Raw genomic sequence first — 13,347 nt, 5'->3', positions numbered from 1 at the left:
GGATAGAGGATAGAGGATGAGGACTCAGGGTTGAGGATTGAGGTTTGACGACTGAGGATTGGGGATTGAGGATTGAGGACTGAGGATTGAGGATTGAGGATTGAGGATTGAGGATTAACGTTTGAGGATTGAGGATGGAGGATTGAGGATTGAGGATTGAGGATTGAGGATTGAGGATTCAGGTTTGAATATTGAGGATTGGGGATTGAGGATTGAAGATTGAGGGTTGAGGATTGTGGACTGAGGATTGAGGATTGAGGATTGGAGATTGAGTATTGAGAATTGAAGGTTGAGGATTGAGGGTTGAGGACTGAGGACAGAGGATAAAGGATATAGGATGAGGACTGAGGGTTGAGGATTGAGGTTTGACGACTGAGGATTGAGGATTGAGGATTGTGGATTGAGGATTGACGTCTGAGGATTGGGGATTGAGGATTGTAGTATTGAAGATGGAGGATTGAGGTTTTATCATTAAGGATAGAGGATTGGGGACTGAGTGTCGAGGACTGAGTATTGAGGATTGAGGATTGAAGTCTGAGGATTGGGGACTGAGGATTGAGGGCTGAGGATTGAGGATTGAGGATTGAGGATTGAGGATTAACGTTTGAAGATTGAGGATGGAGGATTGAGTATTGAGGATTGAGGATTGAAGATTGAGGATTGAGGGTTGAGGATTGAGGATTGAGGATTGAGGATTGAGGATTGAAGATAGAGTATTGAGGATTGATGACTGAGGATTGAGGATTGAGGATTGAGGATTGAGGACTGAGGTTTGAGGATTGAGTGTTGAGCACTGAGGATTGAGGATTTAGGATTGAGGATTGACGTTTGAGGATTGAGGATTGAGGATTGAGGATTGAGGATTGAGGTTTGAATATTGAGGATTGGGGATAGGGGATTGAAGATTGAGGGTTGAGGATTGTGGATTGAGGATTGAGGATTGAGTATTGGAGATTGAGTATTGAGAATTGAAGGTTGAGGATTGAGGGTTGAGGACTGAGGACAGGGTATAAAGGATAGAGGATGAGGACTGAGGGTTGAGGATTGAGGTTTGACGACTGAGGATAGAGGATTGAGGATTGTGGATTGAGGAATTACGTTTGAGGATTGGGGATTGAGGATTGTAGTATTGAAGATGGAGGATTGAGGTTTTATCATTAAGGATAGAGGATTGGGGACTGAGCGTCGAGGACTGAGTATTGAGGATGGAGGATTGAAGTCTGGGGATTGGGGACTGAGGATTGAGGACTGAGGATTGAAGATTTAGGACTGAGGATTGACGTTTGAGGATTGAGGATTGAGGATTGAAGATTGAGGTTTGGCGATTGAGGACTGAAGGTTGAGAGTTGAGGATTGAGGATTGATGATGGAGGATGAGGACTGAGGGTTGAGGATTGAGGTTTGACGACTGAGGATTGATGATTGATGTTTGAGGATTGAGGATTGGAGATTGAGTATTGAGGATTGAGGATTGAGGACTGAGGATTGAGGATTCAGGATTGAAGATTGAGGGTTGGGGATTGATGATCGATGATTGAGGATTGAGGATTGAGGATTGAGGATTGAGGATTGAGGATTGAGGATTGAGGATTGAGTATTGAAGATTGAGGACAGAGGGTTGAGGATTGAGGAATGATGTTTGAGGATTGAGATTTGATGATTGAATAGTTTGGATTGAGTATTGTATCTTGAGAATTCAGGATATTCTATTGAATATTGAGAATTGATGGTTGATGGTTGAGTATTGAGAATTGATGGTTGATGGTCGTGTGTTGAATATTGAGGATTGTGGATTCAGGATTGAGGATTGTGTATAGAAGATTGAAAACTGAGGATTGAGGATTGGGGATTGAGCGTTGAGGGTTGATGACGAGGAGTGAGGGATGAGGATTGAGGTTTGAGGACTGATGATTGAGTATTCAGGATTGAGGATTTACGATTGAGGGTTGAGGATTGAAGATTGAGTATTGAGGACTGAAGATTGAGGATTGAGGATTGAGGATTGAGGATTGGAGGTTGAGTATTGAGGATTGAAGATTGAGGGCTAACGATTGAGGATTGAGGATTGAGGATTGAGGGTTGTGAAGATTGAGAACTGAGAATTGGGGATTGATGGTTGAGTATTGAGGATTGATGGTTGAGGTCTGTGTGTTGAATATTGAGGATTGAGGACTCAGGGTTGAGGATTGAGCATTGTAGATTGATGACTGAGGATTGAGGATTGAGGATTGAGGATTGAAGGTTGTGTATTGATGATTGAAGATTGAGGATTGAGGATTGAGTGTTGAGGCTTGAGTACGAGGACTGAGGATTGAGGACTGAGGATTGAGGGTTGAGGATTGAAGATTGAGGTTTGGCGATTGAGGACTGAAGGTTGAGAGTTGAGGATTGAGGTTTGATGATGGAGGATGAGGACTGAGGTTTGAGGATTGAGGTTTCAGGACTCAGGATTCAGGATTGAGGTTTGAGGATTGAGGATTGAAGATTGAGTATTGAGGATTGAAGATTGAGGAATTAGGATTGAGGATTGTGGATTGAGGATTGAGGATTGAAGATTGAGTATTGGGTATTGACGGTTGAGGATTGAGGATTGAGTATTGAGGATTGTGGATTGAGGATTGAAGATTGAGTATTGAGGGTTGAGGATTGAGGATTGAAGATTGAGGATGAGGACTGAGAGTTGAGGATTGAGGTTTGAGGACTGAGGATTGATGATTGATGATTGAGGATTGAGGATTGGAGATTGAGTATTGAGGATTGAAGATTGAGGATTGAGGATTGAGGATTGAGGTTTGAGGAATGAAGATTGAGGATCGGGGACTGAGTATTGACGATTGAGGATTGAGGATTGAGGATTGAGGATTGAGGATAGAGGATTGGGGATTGAAGGTTGAGTATTGGGTATTGAAGGTTGAGGATTGAGGATTGAGTGTTGAGGATTGAGGACGAGGACTGAGAGTTGAGGATTGAGGATTGAGTACTTAGGATTGAGGATTCAGGATTGAAGATTGAGGGTTGGGGATTGAGGTTCGATGATTGGGGATTGAGGACTGAGGATTGAGGATTGAGGATTGAGGATTGAGGATTGGAGATTGAGTGTTGAGAATTGAAGATTGAGGATTGAGGATTGAGGATTGAGGATTGAGGATTGAGGTTTGAATATTGAGGATTGTGGATTGAGGATTGAAGATTGAGGGTTGAGGATTGTGGATTGAGGATTGAGGATTGAGGATTGAGGATTGAGGATTGGAGATTGAGTATTGAGGATTGAAGGTTGAGGATTGAGGGTTGAGGACTGAGGACAGGGGATAAATGATAGAGGATGAGGACTGAGGGATGAGGATTGAGGTTTGACGACTGAGGATTGAGGATTGAGGAAAGTGGATTGAGGAATTACGATTGAGGATTGGGGATTGAGGATTGTAGTATTGAAGATGGAGGATTGAGGTTTTATCATTAAGGATAGAGGATTGGGGACTGAGCGTCGAGGACTGAGTATTGAGGATTGAGTATTGAAGTCTGAGGATTGGGGACTGAGGATTGAGGACTGAGGATTGAGGATTGAGGATTGAGGATTGAGGATTAACGTTTGAGGATTGAGGATGGAGGATTGAGGATTGAGGATTGATGACTGAGGATTGAGGATTGAGGATTGAGGATTGAGGACTGAGGTTTGAGGATTGAGTGTTGAGCACTGAGGATTGAGGATTGAGGATTGAGGATTTAGGACTGAGGATTGACGTTTGAGGATTGAGGATTGAGGATTGAAGATTGAGGTTTGGCGATTGAGGACTGAAGGTTGAGAGTTGAGGATTGAGGATTGATGATGGAGGATGATGACTGAGGGTTGAGGATTGAGGTTTTAGGACTCAGGATTCAGTATTCAGGATTGAGGTTTGAGGATTGAGGATTGAAGATTGAGTATTGAGGATTGAAGGTTAAGGATTGAGGATTGAGGATTGAGGATTGAAGATTGAGGATTGGGGATTGAGGCTTGACGATTGAGGATTGAGGATTGATGATTGACGATTGAGGATTGAGGATTGAGGGTTGAAGATTGAGTATTGGGGATTGAAGGTTGAGGATTGAGGATTGAGTGTTGAGGATTGAGGACGAGGACTGAGAGTTGAGGATTGAGGATTGAGTACTGAGGATTGGGGATTCAGGATTGAAGATTGAGGGTTGGGGATTGAGGATCGATGATTGAGGATTGAGGATTGAGGATTGAGGATTGAGGATTCAGGATTGAGGATTGAGGATTGAGGATTGAGTATTGAAGATTGAGGACAGAGGGTTGATGATTGAGGACTGAGGATTGACGTTTGAGGATTGAGGATTGAGGATTGAAGACTGAGGTTTGGCGATTGAGGACTGAATTTTGAGAGTTGAGGATTGAGGATTGATGATGGAGGATGAGGACTGAGGATTGAGGATTCAGGATTGAGGATTGAGGATTGAGGTTTGAATATTGAGGATTGGGGATTGAGGATTGAGAATTGAAGATTGAGGATAGAGGGTTGAGGATTGAGGATAGAGGATAGAGGATAGAGGATGGGGACTCAGGGTTGAGGATTGAGGTTTGACGACTGAGGATTGAGGATTGAGGATTGTGGATTGAGGAATGACGTTTGAGGATTGTGGATTGAGGATTGAAGATTGAGGATTGGGGATTGAGGGTTGAAGATTGAGGATTGAGCGCCGAGGATTGAGGATTGAGGATTGAGGATTGAGGACTGAGGATTGAGGCTTGAAGATTGAGTATTCAGGATTGAAGATTGAGGGTTGAGGATTGAGGTTTGAGGACTGAGGATTGTGGATTGAGTATTGAGGATTGAGGATTGAGGATTGACGTTTGAGGATTGAGGATTTAGGATTGAGGATTGAAGATTGAGGACTGTTGTTTGCGGATTGAGTGTTGAGAATTGATGTCTGGGGATTGAGATTTGATGATTGAGTATTGTGGATTCAGTATAGAATCCTGAGAATTCAGGATATTCTATTGAGTATTGAGTATTGTGGATTAATGGTTGAGCGTTGTGGCATGAATATTGAGGATTCCGGATAGAGGATTGAGGATTGAGTATTGGAGATTGAGGGTTGCGGATTGATGATTGAGGATGGAGGATTGAATATTGAGTATTGAGGATTGAAGATTGAGGATTGAGTATTGAGGACTGAAGATTGAGGATTGAGGATTGAGGATTGAGGATTGGAGATTGAGTTTTGAGGATTGAAGATTGAGCGCTCAGGATTGAGGATTGAGGATTGAGGATTGAGGATTGAGGATTGAGGATTGAGGATTGAGGATTGAGGATTGAATATTGAGGATTGGGGATTGAGGATCGAAGATTGAGGGTTGAGGATTGTGGACTGAGGATTGAGGATGGAGGATTGGAGATTGAGTATTGAGAATTGAAGGTTGAGGATTGAGGGTTGAGGACTGAGGACAGAGGATAAAGGATAGAGGATGAGGACTGAGGGTTGAGGATTGAGTATTGAAGTCTGAGGATTGGGGACTGAGGATTGAGGACTGAGGATTGAGGATTGAGGATTGAGGATTGAGGATTAACGTTTGAGGATTGAGGATGGAGGATTGCGGATTGATGATTGAGGATGGAGGATTGAATATTGAGTATTGAGGATTGAAGATTGAGGATTGAGTATTGAGGACTGAAGATTGAGGATTGAGGATTGAGGATTGAGGATTGAAGATTGAGGATTGAGGATTGAGGATTGAGGATTGAGGATTGAGGGTTGAAGATTGAGTATTGGGGATTGAAGGTTGAGGATTGAGGATTGAGTGTTGAGGATTGAGGACGAGGACTGAGAGTTGAGGATTGAGGATTGAGGACTGAGGATTGAGGATTCAGGATTGAAGATTGAGGGTTGGGGATTGAGGATCGATGATTGATGATTGAGGATTGAGGATTGGGGATTGAGGATTGAGGATTGAGGATTGAGGATTGAGGATTGAGTATTGACGATTGCGGACAGAGGGTTGAGGATTGAGGAATGATGTTTGAGGATTGAGATTTGATGACTGAATAGTTTGGATTGAGTATTGTATCCTGAGAATTCAGGATATTCTATTGAATATTGAGAATTGATGGTTGATGGTTGAGTATTGAGGATTGATGGTTGATGGTCGTGTGTTGAATATTGAGGATTGTGGATTCAGGATTGAGGATTGTGTATAGAAAATTGAAAACTGAGGATTGAGGATTGAGGATTGACGATTGAGGGTTGAAGATTGAGTATTGATGATTGAAGTTTGAGGATTGAGGATTGAGCGTTGAGGGTTGAGGACGAGGAGTGAGGGATGAGGATTGAGGTTTGAGGACTGATGATTGAGTATTCAGGATTGAGGATTTACGATTGAGGGTTGAGGATTGAAGATTGAGTATTGAGGACTGAAGATTGAGGATTGAGGATTGAGGATTGAGGGTTGGAGATTGATTATTGAGGATTGAAGATTGAGGGCTAAGGATTGAGGATTGAGGATTGAGGATTGAGGGTTGTGAAGATTGAGAATTGAGAATTGGGGATTGATGGTTGAGTATTGAGGATTGATGGTTGAGGTCTGTGTGTTGAATATTGAGGATTGAGGACTCAGGGTTGAGGATTGAGCATTGTAGATTGAGGACTGAGGATTGAGGATTGAGGATTGAGGATTGAAGGTTGTGTATTGAGAATTGAAGGTCGAGGATTGAGGGTTGAGGACTGAGGACAGAGGATAAAGGATAGAGGATGAGGACTGAGGGTTGAGGATTGAGGTTTGACGACTGAGGATTGAGGATTGAGGATTGATGATTGAGGACAGAGGATCGAGGGTAGAGGATGAGGACTGAGGGTTGAGGATTGAGGTTTGACGACTGAGGATTGAGGATTGAGGATTGTGGATTGAGGAATGACGTTTGAGGTTTGGGGATTGAGGATTGTGGTATTGAAGATGTAGGACTGAATGTTTTGTCATTAAGGATAGAGGATTGGGGACTGAGCGTCGAGGACTGAGTGTTGTGGATTGAGGATTGAGGTCTGAGGATTGGGGATTGAGGATTGAGGACTGAGGATTGAGGATTGAGGATTGAGGATTGAGGATTAACGTTTGAGGATTGAGGATGGAGGATTGAGGATTGAGGATTGAGGATTGAGGATTGAGGATTGAGGTTTGAATATTGAGGATTGTGGATTGAGGATTGAAGATTGAGGGTTGAGGATTGTGGATTGAGGATTGAGGATTGATGATTGGAGATTGAGTATTGAGAATTGAAGGTTGAGGATTGAGGGTTGAGGACTGAGGACAGGGGATAAAGGATAGAGGATGAGGACTGTGGGTTGAGGATTGAGGTTTGACGACTGAGGATTGAGGATTGAGGATTGTGGATTGAGGAATGACGTTTGAGGATTGGGGATTGAGGATTGTAGTATTGAAGATGGAGGATTGAGGTTTTATCATTACGGATAGAGGATTGGGGAGTGAGCGTCGAGGACTGAGTATTGAGGATTGAGGATTGAAGTCTGAGGATTGGGGACTGAGGATTGAGGACTGAGGATTGAGTATTGAGGATTGAGGATTAACGTTTGAGGATTGAGGATGGAGGATTGAGGATTGAGGATTGAGGATTGAGGATTGAGGATTGAGGTTTGAATATTGAGGATTGTGGATTGAGGATTGAAGATTGAGGGTTGAGGATTGTGGATTGAGGATTGAGGATTGAGGATTGGAGATTGAGTATTGAGAATTGAAGGTTGAGGATTGAGGGTTGAGGACTGAGGACAGGGGATAAAGGATAGAGGATGAGGACTGAGGGTTGAGGATTGAGGTTTGACGACTGAGGATTGAGGATTGAGGATTGTGGATTGAGGAATTATGTTTGAGGATTGGGGATTGAGGATTGTAGTATTGAAGATGGAGGATTGAGGTTTTATCATTAAGGATAGAGGATTGGGGACTGAGCGTCGAGGACTGAGTATTGAGGATTGAGGATTGAAGTCTGAGGATTGGGGACTGAGGATTGAGGACTGAGGATTGAGGATTGAGGATTGAGGATTGAGGATTAACGTTTGAGGATTGAGGATGGAGGATTGAGGATTGAGGGTTGAGGATTGAAGATTGAGGATTGAGGATTGAGGATTGAGGATTGAGGATTGAGGATTGAAGATAGAGTATTGAGGATTGATGACTGAGGTTTGAGGATTGAGGATTGAGGATTGAGGACTGAGGTTTGAGGTATGAGTGTTGAGCACTGAGGATTGAGGATTGAGGATTGAGGATTTAGGACTGAGGATTGACGTTTGAGGGTTGAGGATTGAGGATTGAAGATTGAGGTTTGGCGATTGAGGACTGAAGGTTGAGAGTTGAGGATTGAGGATTGATGATGGAGGATGATGACTGAGGGTTGAGGATTGAGGTTTTAGGACTCAGGATTCAGGATTCAGGATTGAGGTTTGAGGATTGAGGATTGAAGATTGAGGATTGAGGATTGAAGATTGAGGATTGAGGATTGAGGATTGAGGACTGAGGATTGATGATTGAGGATTGAGGATTAACGTTTGAGGATTGAGGATGGAGGATTGAGGATTGAGGATTGAGGATTGAGGATTGAGGATTGAGGTTTGAATATTGAGGATTGTGGATTGAGGATTGAAGATTGGGTATTGAGGATTGAAGATTCAGGAATTAGGATTGAGGATTGAGGATTGAGGATTGAGGATTGAAGATTGAGTATTGGGTATTGACGGTTGAGGATTGAGGATTGAGTATTGAGGATTGAGGATTGAGGATTGAAGATTGAGTATTGAGGGTTGACGATTGAGGATTGAGGATTGAGGATGAGGACTGAGGGTTGAGGATTGAGGTTTGAGGACTGAGGATTGATGATTGATGTTTGAGGACTGAGGATTGGAGATTGAGTATTGAGGATTGAAGATTGAGGATTCAGGATTGAGGATTGAGGATTGAGGATTGAAGGTTGTGTATTGATGATTGAAGATTGAGGATTGAGGATTGAGTGTTGAGGATTGAGTACGAGGACTGAGGACTGAGGATTGAGGATTGAGGATTGAGGATTGAGGATTGAGGATTGAGGTTTGAATATTGAGAATTGGGGATTGAGGATTGAATATTGATGGTTGAGGATTGTGGATTGAGGATTGAGGATTGAGGATTGAAGGTTGAGTATTGAGAATTGAAGGTTGAGGATTGAGGGCTGAGGACTGAGGACAGGGGATAAAGGATAGAGGATGAGGACTGAGTATTGAGGATTGAGGATTGAAGTCTCAGGATTGGGGACTGAGGACTGAGGGCTGAGGATTGAGGATTGAGGATTGAGGATTGAGGATTAACGTTTGAAGATTGAGGATGGAGGATTGAAGACAGAGTATTGAGGATTGATGACTGAGGATTGAGGATTGTGGATTGAGGATTGAGGACTGAGGTTTGAGGATTGAGTGTTGAGCACTGAGGATTGAGGATTGAGGATTGAGGATTTAGAACTAAGGATTGACGTTTGAGGATTGAGGATTGAGGATTGAAGATTGAGGTTTGGCGATTGAGGACTGAAGGTTGAGAGTTGAGGGTTGAGGATTGATGATGGAGGATGAGGACTGAGGGTTGAAGATTGAAGTTTCAGGACTCAGGATTCAGGATTCAGGATTGAGGTTTGAGGATTGAGGATTGAATATTGAGTATTGAGGATTGAAGATTAAGGATTGAGGATTGAGGATTGAGGATTGAGGATTGAAGATTGAGGATTGGGGATTGAGGCTTGACGATTGAGGATTGAGGATTGATGATTGAGTATTGAGGATTGAGGATTGAGGGTTGAAGATTGAGTATTGGGGATTGAAGGTTGAGGATTGAGGATTGAGTGTTGAGGATTGAGGACGAGGACTGAGAGTTGAGGATTGAGGATTGAGGACTGAGGATTGAGGATTCAGGATTGAAGATTGAGGGTTGGGGATTGAGGATCGATGATTGATGATTGAGGATTGAGGATTGAGGATTGAGGATTGAGGATTGAGGATTGAGGATTGAGGATTGAGTATTGACGATTGAGGACAGAGGGTTGAGGATTGAGGAATGATGTTTGAGGATTGAGATTTGATGACTGAATAGTTTGGATTGAGTATTGTATCCTGAGAATTCAGGATATTCTATTGAATATTGAGAATTGATGGTTGATGGTTGAGTATTGAGGATTGATGGTTGATGGTCGTGTGTTGAATATTGAGGATTGTGGATTCAGGATTGAGGATTGTGTATAGAAGATTGAAAACTGAGGATTGAGGATTGAGGATTGACGACTGAGGGTTGAAGATTGAGTATTGATGATTGAAGTTTGAGGATTGAGGATTGAGCGTTGAGGGTTGAGGACGAGGAGTGAGGGATGAGGATTGAGGTTTGAGGACTGATGATTGAGTATTCAGGATTGAGGGTTTACGATTGAGGGTTGAGGATTGAAGATTGAGTATTGAGGACTGAAGATTGAGGATTGAGGATTGAGGATTGAGGATTGGAGATTGAGTATTGAGGATTGAAGATTGAGGGCTAAGGATTGAGGATTGAGGATTGAGGATTGAGGGTTGTGAAGATTGAGAATTGAGAATTGGGGATTGATGGTTGAGTATTGAGTATTGATGGTTGAGGTCTGTGTGTTGCATATTGAGGATTGAGGACTCAGGGTTGAGGATTGAGCATTGTAGATTGAGGACTGAGGATTGAGGATTGAGGATTGAGGATTGAAGGTTGTGTATTGAGAATTGAAGGTCGAGGATTGAGGGTTGAGGACTGAGGACAGAGGATAAAGGATAGAGGATGAGGACTGAGGGTTGAGGATTGAGGTTTGACGACTGAGGATTGAGGATTGGGGATTGATGATTGAGGACAGAGGATAGAGGGTAGAGGATGAGGACTGAGGGTTGAGGATTGAGGTTTGACGACTGAGGATTGAGGATTGAGGATTGTGGATTGAGGAATGACGTTTGAGGATTGGGGATTGAGGATTGTAGTATTGAAGATGTAGGACAGAATGTTTTGTCATTAAGGATAGAGGATTGGGGACTGAGCGTCGAGGACTGAGTGTTGTGGATTGAGGATTGAAGTCTGAGGATTGGGGATTGAGGATTGAGGACTGAGGATTGAGGATTGAGGATTGAGGATTGAGGATTAACGTTTGAGGATTGAGGATGGTGGATTGAGGATTGAGGATTGAGGATTGAGGATTGAGGATTGAGGTTTGAATATTGAGGATTGTGGATTGAGGATTGAAGATTGAGGGTTGAGGATTGTGAATTGAGGATTGAGGATTGATGATTGGAGATTGAGTATTGAGAATTGAAGGTTGAGGATTGAGGGTTGAGGACTGAGGACAGAGGATAAAGGATAGAGGATGAGGACTGTGGGTTGAGGATTGAGGTTTGACGACTGAGGATTGAGGATTGAGGATTGTGGATTGAGGAATGACGTTTGAGGATTGGGGATTGAGGATTGTAGTATTGAAGATGGAGGATTGAGGTTTTATCATTACGGATAGAGGATTGGGGACTGAGCGTCGAGGACTCAGTATTGAGGATTGAGGATTGAAGTCTGAGGATTGGGGACTGAGGATTGAGGACTGAGGATTGAGGATTGAGGATTGAGGATTAACGTTTGCGGATTGAGGATGGAGGATTGAGGATTGAGGATTGAGGATTGAGGATTGAGGATTGAGGTTTGAATATTGAGGATTGTGGATTGAGGATTGAAGATTGAGGGTTGAGGATTGTGGATTGAGTATTGAGGATTGAGGAATGGAGATTGAGTATTGAGAATTGAAGGTTGAGGATTGAGGGTTGAGGACTGAGGACAGGGGATAAAGGATAGAGGATAAGGACTGAGGGTTGAGGATTGAGGTTTGACGACTGAGGATTGAGGATTGAGGATTGTGGATTGAGGAATTATGTTTGAGGATTGGGGATTGAGGATTGTAGTATTGAAGATGGAGGATTGAGGTTTTATCATTAAGGATAGAGGATTGGGGACTGAGCGTCGAGGACTGAGTATTGAGGATTGAGGATTGAAGTCTGAGGATTGGGGACTGAGGATTGAGGACTGAGGATTGAGGATTGAGGATTGAGGATTGAGGATTAACGTTTGAGGATTGAGGATGGAGGATTGAGGATTGAGGGTTGAGGATTGAAGATTGAGGATTGAGGATTGAGGATTGAGGATTGAGGATTGAGGATTGAAGATAGAGTATTGAGGATTGATGACTGAGGATTGAGGATTGAGGATTGAGGATTGAGGACTGAGGTTTGAGGTATGAGTGTTGAGCACTGAGGATTGAGGATTGAGGATTGAGGATTTAGGACTGAGGATTGACGTTTGAGGGTTGAGGATTGAGGATTGAAGATTGAGGTTTGGCGATTGAGGACTGAAGGTTGAGAGTTGAGGATTGAGGATTGATGATGGAGGATGATGACTGAGGGTTGAGGATTGAGGTTTTAGGACTCAGGATTCAGGATTCAGGATTGAGGTTTGAGGATTGAGGATTGAAGATTGAGGATTGAGGATTGAAGATTGAGGATTGAGGATTGAGGATTGAGGATTGAAGATTGACGGTTGAGGATTGAGGATTGAGGATTGGAGATTGAGTATTGAGGATTGAATATTGAGGGTTAAGGATTGAGGATTGAGGATTGAGGATCGAGGGTTGAGGATTGAAGATTGAGAATTGAGAATTGGGTATTGATGGCTGAGTATTGAGGATTGATGGTTGAGGTCTGTGTGTTGAATATTGAGGATTGAGGACTCAGGGTTGAGGATTGAGCATTGTCGATTGAGGACTGAGTATTGAGGATTGAGGATTGAGGATTGAATATTGTGTATTTATGATTGAAGATTGAGGATTGAGGATTGAGTGTTGAGGATTGAGGACGAGGACTGAGGATAGAGGATTGAGGATTGTGGATTGAGGATTGAGGTTTGAATATTGAGGATTGGGGATTGAGGATTGAGAATTGAAGATTGAGCATTGAGGATTGAGGATTGAGGATTGAGGATAGAGGATAGAGGATAGAGGATGAGGACTCAGGGTTGAGGATTGAAGTTTGATGACTGAGGATTGAGGATTGAGGATTGTGGATTGAGGAATGACGTTTGAGGATTGGGGACTGAGGATTGTAGTATTGAAGACGGAGGATTGAGGTTTGATCATGAAGGATAGAGGATTGGGGACTGAGCGTCGAGGACTGAGTATTGAGGATTGAGGATTGAAGACTGAGGATTGGGGATTGAGGATTTAGGACTGAGGATTGAGGATTGAGGATTGCGGATTGAGGATTAACCTTTGAGCATTGAGGATGGAG

The sequence above is a fragment of the Calliopsis andreniformis genome, unplaced genomic scaffold (genome assembly GCF_051401765.1).
Source record: "Calliopsis andreniformis isolate RMS-2024a unplaced genomic scaffold, iyCalAndr_principal scaffold0047, whole genome shotgun sequence".
NCBI lineage: Eukaryota > Metazoa > Arthropoda > Insecta > Hymenoptera > Andrenidae > Calliopsis > Calliopsis andreniformis.
This window is presented reverse-complemented; position numbering follows the sequence as displayed.